The sequence below is a fragment of the Corvus brachyrhynchos genome, unplaced genomic scaffold, assembly GCF_000691975.1.
Source record: "Corvus brachyrhynchos isolate BGI_N302 unplaced genomic scaffold, ASM69197v1 scaffold27, whole genome shotgun sequence".
NCBI classification, from domain to species: Eukaryota; Metazoa; Chordata; class Aves; order Passeriformes; family Corvidae; genus Corvus; species Corvus brachyrhynchos.
This window is the reverse complement of record NW_008239139.1, coordinates 135,360-141,359: the sequence shown is the minus strand read 5'-3', so window position 1 is coordinate 141,359 and position 6,000 is coordinate 135,360.

Below are 6,000 nucleotides of genomic sequence, written 5' to 3'. Positions count from 1 at the left end.
TGGCCCTTCACTGCCCAAAGAGCCCCGTGGGGCCGGGGCTTTGGTGTGGTGGGCACCTGGCCTGCACTGCACGCTGTGGTGCAGAGGGCACAGCCGGGCTCACCTGGTGCGTGGCACTCCCGCCTTCCCCACGGAGCAGCCTGCATTCCATGTGCGTGCCTCTGCGCGGGCAGCTGGCTGGGAAGGGAATGGAACCCTCCTCAGGAGCGCGGCTGTCACCCAGGGGCCGTGGAGGTAGAAACAGCAGCTGCTCATGATGGAGGGTGCGGGATGTGCCCAGGAGCAGGGCAGGGCTGGCCACGAAACGTGCCTGATCCACTTGGGCATCGCTTAGGTCAGAGCTGCGGCTGGGTTGTGTAGCAGATGTGTTAGCTGACAGTAGCTCCAATGTTTCCAATGTCCTTGGGTGGGAAGCAGTGAAGTGCTTTAACTTCTGGAGGGAAAACAGGCTTGTTAACGTGGGCTGGGGCTGCTCTCGGGCTGCTCTCACTTGAACTGCAGTGCCTACAGTTTCTCACACAATTTCAGGACCTCTATGCGAGCTTGCCAGCCTGTTGCAGGTTTCCCGCTGCAGAGTCTTTATGGTAGTCAGGGTAGGAAATATCAGGGAAAAATTGCTTTATGTGGGTAAAATCCCTTAAAAGGTGGCAGTTGTTTTTCTTGTGTTCTGGTGGGCTTAAATCCTAACAGCAGAGGTTGGCAGTTGGTTGGGACTTTTTTAATACCATAGATTTACCCTGGTGAGTGTTCTTGTCAGAAGAACATTATCTTTTTCTCTAGTTGCTTTGCGCTTCGTGTTCACAGAGGTGTTTGTGGCAGGCATATCAGGAAACTTGCCCAAATCGAAATTAACTTTGGGGTTTGGTCTCACCCTAATCATCCCCCTGATATACATCACCAGGTAGGGGCACTCAGGTGTTGCAGGCAGTAGGAGGAGAGAGGACAGAGATGATAGTGAATGGCTGGAAACTACAGATGGTAATCTATTAGCACTTTCAGAATTAAAATGCCTGTAGACTGCTACCTTTAGCTTAGTTTTGTGATAAAAAGATCAGTCATGTACTAGCTATGTGTCTGACTGCTCATTTTAGCTTTTTCTCTTTGCTATGCAAAACTAAAAGCAGAAAGTAAGTTATTTTTCCCTTGAGGACTCTTGTACAAAAAGAAAAAAGTTGTTTTGCAGAGATCCAGGGAATTATTCCTTCCAGGAAAACTTAGGTTGGGTTTTAGGAACTTTTCTGTTTGGACTTTTTAATTTTTTTTTTTTTTAAATTGTGGAAGCTGGGTTTTATAAGAACCTATAGTTTGGACTACACTTTCTTGTTCAGATACCAGTCTATCCTTTATAAATATGCAGTGTGAAGCCAGCCTCATCCTGTTGTTTTGTTTGTTGCCTCTGCTCTGTGAGAATAGTCCTGATTTTCTCTTGCTGCATCACTTAGAAGCATCATTCTCTCTCCTACTTGCTTAATGACTCAGCTTGTCTTCTGCCTGAGGTAAGGTCATGTTTCTGGACATCTTTTTGAAAAAGCTAAAGCTGTTGCAACACTTAATAGGTGCTGCATGCGCTGTTGTAATACCTATTTCATAGTTTTGAAATACCTATTTCATAGTTTTGACTTGGATTTATAGGCTGGAAAGGGTAGGTGGAGCTGAAAATTATGTTCAAGATGATTGAAATCACAGACTGAACTAATACCATAGTGCACTTCAACAGCACCTCTTTCCACCATGAACATGTCTTGATTAGCTGATGGACAAAGAAGAACTTGTCATATTCTCTTGGATAGGGTAGGAGCACTGGAGACTTGGATAAAATAACAAGCAGGTTTGGGTTTTGGTGGGTTTTTTGGTTTGGTTTTTTTTTTGAGTTGGTTTATGTGGTTGTTTTTTATTCCTTAACCAGTCTTAAGTGGGCCATTTTAGTTAAGCCTTTATTGAAAACACAAAACAAGTAAGACTGGTCACTGAAATCCCTTGGAGAGTAGCTGCTAACAGATGCTTAGAAAAGAGATCTTTCTCCAGTATCCCTTCCAGCTGCCAAAGACTGTGGTTTAGCAGTTTCTTTGCGAGGGATTCTACTTGGGTTACTTGCTAGAAAGTAACTGTTGGATCTGCCTGTTCCCCACAGACACTTTCCACCTGATGATTTTGCCATTTGAATGAGTTGTTTCGAACCAATTCGTATTTTCAGCTTCCATTATGTCCTATTGCAGTGATTTCCACAATTTCATACTGCTCATTGCCAACCCCAGTGCAATTCATGTTTCAACCCACAAAATGCTCTCTTGTTCTCCTAACATGGAGCCATTGTTTCCCTATACGCTGTTCTTTTTATCTTCATCAGTATCAGTAGCTGCTAAAAGCCAGTTTGTTCCTGACTAGCACCGGATGTTTTGGAATGATAAAATATTGTCTATTTCAGTAATGTCTCCTGGCCTAGTAGGAACATGGTTGATATCACTGTCTGCTGCAAATGCATGTTTCAACAGAAGCCCTCTTTTTTAGAGGTAAGCCCTTAGCAGGTTGCACCCCTCAGGCATTGTTGTGACTACAATCCATGTGGGTACATTTTTGTTGAGGTTTGTCCAGTTTCCTACTCTCTGTAACTTAGGACAGCAGTCTGTAAAAATAATATACAGGTATGGTGGTGGAGAGAGCACCACCTGCACGTTTCATGTTTATGGAGTGCTGAAATGGCATTTTCACTGTGGTTGCAGCCTGAGTTGTGTTTTTTTCTTTTTCCTTTTTTTTTTTTTTTTTTGACACTTCTTAGGAATTTTTTAGGAATGAAAACTCTTGCTGACATTAACTAAGAGTAGTGTGTATTTGCTGCATTAAAGAGCAAAAGAAGCACTTTCTGGGTGAAGATTTCTATTTTATCCCCACTATAGGACAGTGAATTGTTTTGCTCTACTGCCAGCAGGCTTCTCTGAAGCAGCTCCAGTCAATTCCTTAGGCTTTGCAGGGGAATCTTGCATACCCCTCCGCAGTTTGGGGACAAGCAGGAAGAAAAGTGACTGAACATATTTTTTAAAGGGAGAAGGAAACTTTGATGCTCTGCATTGGTGGTGGCTTGTGGAGGGGTCTAGCTTTGGTAATCCTTCAAGATCTCTAAAATCGTAGAATAGCTGGGTGGAAGAGACTTTAAAGGCCATCCTGTCCAGCCTCCTTGCTATCATCAACTAAATTGGGTTGCTCAGAGTCCTGTCCAGTCTCACCTTGAATGTTTCCAGAGGTGGGGCATCTATTACCTCTCTGGGCAACCTGTGCCAGTGTTTCATGACTCTCATCATCAAAAAAGAAATCTTCCTTCTATTTAGTCTAAATCTGCTCTCTTCTATAAAGTCATAGACTTGTAGAATGGTTTGAGAAGCTAGAATTTTAGACAGAAGCGCACTTTAACTGTAATTATTACATTGTACTGAATTGTAACTATTTGAAAAATAGTCTTGTACCATTTACAGCATGATCTAAGCAAATATCTGGGAACAGAGGAAGACAGGAAGAGAAAAGTGTGGATCACAGATTTGCTGTTTGGGCAGTGATAGGAAAAGGGGGCAGGGGCCCAAGGGTTCTCCTGCAGTAAGCCAAGGGAAGGAAGGGAGGCTTGTGATGGCTAGCTCTGTGGAATTGTTCAAGAAATGGTGTAGTGAGTTTATAAAAGGGTGTCATACCTTGCTGAAATGTGCTGTTCAGAAAACCATGCATCTACTGAGACTGTGGAAAACGAGGTTCACTCTTTGTAAAATTTTAAGGAAAGTTTAATAAAAGGGACAATTAGGAGACAACAGCAAAAAGGGTCTTACGGCCGGGTGCTTCGGCAGAGATCCAAAGGCACACCTTTATATCCAAAAGATTGGCTTTAAAAGTACATCGCTTATTTCGTCTTCATCATCATCATGCATAATTCATGAATTCTTTGGAGTTGCTGAGTATCATCTTATCAGTCTTTTCTTTTTCCTTGGTTCCATTCTGTCTGGTTTCAGGTTCTTTTCTTCTGATAAGATTTTCCAGGAATGTGAAGACCCCCCCCATGCTTCCCAAACTGACCACCCAAACTACAGACATTGTACAGCATTACATTACAGAACCTGGGCAAAGCTTTTCTAATATTAAGGAACATGAAAAAAACCAACACCACAATACATTCATAACAATTATGTAACATGCGAAAAGCCAATACCACAGTACATTTATAACAGAGAGCAAAAAGCAGGGGAGGGTCTCAGTGACTTCACCTGGCTCTACTATCAGTAGTTTGGAGGGAGAGGAACATTGGTGAGATGCTGTCTCTGCCTCTCTCTCTCTTTTTAAGAAACTTAAAAAACAACAGCAAACCCAAGCAAACAGCTGAATTGCCTTTAAAAGGAAAGAGGCCTGTCAGAGGGCAATAATGAGGGGAAGATACTGACAGGTATCATATTATGTAAACAGCAGGGGCACAGCTGAGCTGTGTGGGAGAGAGAGTAGAGAAGTAGAAAAGACGTTGAACTGGAGCAGCTGGTATGAACAGGGATGTGTGTGGGAGGGGAGAGTGTGAAGGAAAAAGCATCACCTGACTTGGAAGAGAAGTGTGAAGCACTGAGTGGAGTGGGAAATTCAGCCAAAACCCACGAGTGAGGAACAGAGCGATCAGTTGTGAATGGGAGAAGGAGGTTATTTGGCATGAAGTAAGAAGGTCCAGGAATCCTGACACAGAAGGATGGGAACTCTTTTAGACAGGGCTTGTTGGAGAGACAAGGGTGCTAAAGGAATGCAGAGAGTCTTTGGTATGCATGAAATGCACTTGGACTATGGTACAATTATTTGATTATTATTTTTATTTTTTCATCCATGCTGTCTTCCCTGCTCTAGTTCAGGTTTGAACAGCCCCTTCCCTTATCCTGCTATTAGTATAATTGCACACAGTGCTTTGTGCTGAAGTGTGGGAAATGATCCATGTTCAGGGGGAAGAAGAGGGGGAAGTCCAGTCTAAATGTCTCCCTCTATTCTGGATCTGATCCAGAGAGGGGCCATGTAAACTAGGGCAAAACTATTAGCCATGGATTGAGGAAGTGAGATTATGGCTAAACGTGATGAGTAATTAAGGGAAACTGAATCTTTAAATACTGCAAAAGCTTGGCCTGTTGAACTTTCCAGACTTGAGAGCTTTGCTTGAAACAAGTTCTAAAGGATTTCCCTGACACATGTTGTCTTTTGTAACTGTCCATGCTCTTTTGTGGGGCGGAATCATGGGAGGAGAAGAATGCCTGCTGTTCAACCCCCATTTTTTCCTGAAGGAGAGGCATGTCACACATACCTGTCAAACACTACATGTATATGGCTTTGTTTTGACATGCTCTGGGTCAGTAGATGACCAGTTCTACTGTATCAAATCTGTGTGTGACAGGATTGTGGGGCTGTATTATCTTCAGACATCATTTTGAATTGAAGCAGAGAAGCATTCCCCTCTCCCTCCCTTCCTCCTTCCCCCCAGGTTTCTATTCTCTTGTAGTTCCATGGGAGCAGCATCTAGCTCTGGCCAAATAATGCACTTGCTTAGGCAGGATATAACTTTGGGCAGAGATAATAAACACCTCATCAGTGAAAAGCTGATGATTATTGGGAGCCTCCTGACCTTTCTGCTCAGCCATGTCAGCATTCTCAGATGCTCCCACTTCTCTAATTTGAAAACTACTTGGGTCCAGCGTGGGAAGCCATCAGGGGACATCCCTGAATGGACAGCCAGGCATGTGAGAAGGCAAAGGAGACAGCAACAGGAGCTGTATTGAGAGGGAAGATAGCAGAGAAAATTCCTGATTATTAGGAACCTTTGGTGATTTGGAAAACTCTGTTTTTACCAATTAAAACATTAGAACATTGATTTAATCTGCTAAATGATAGTTGATCACAAGTGAATTTTAGTTCTTACCACTTTGGGTTAGATTTGGACTGACGGCCTAGGGATGAAATGCTCCAGATAGTGTTTCTAAGCTCTCTGACATATGTTGCTCTTAC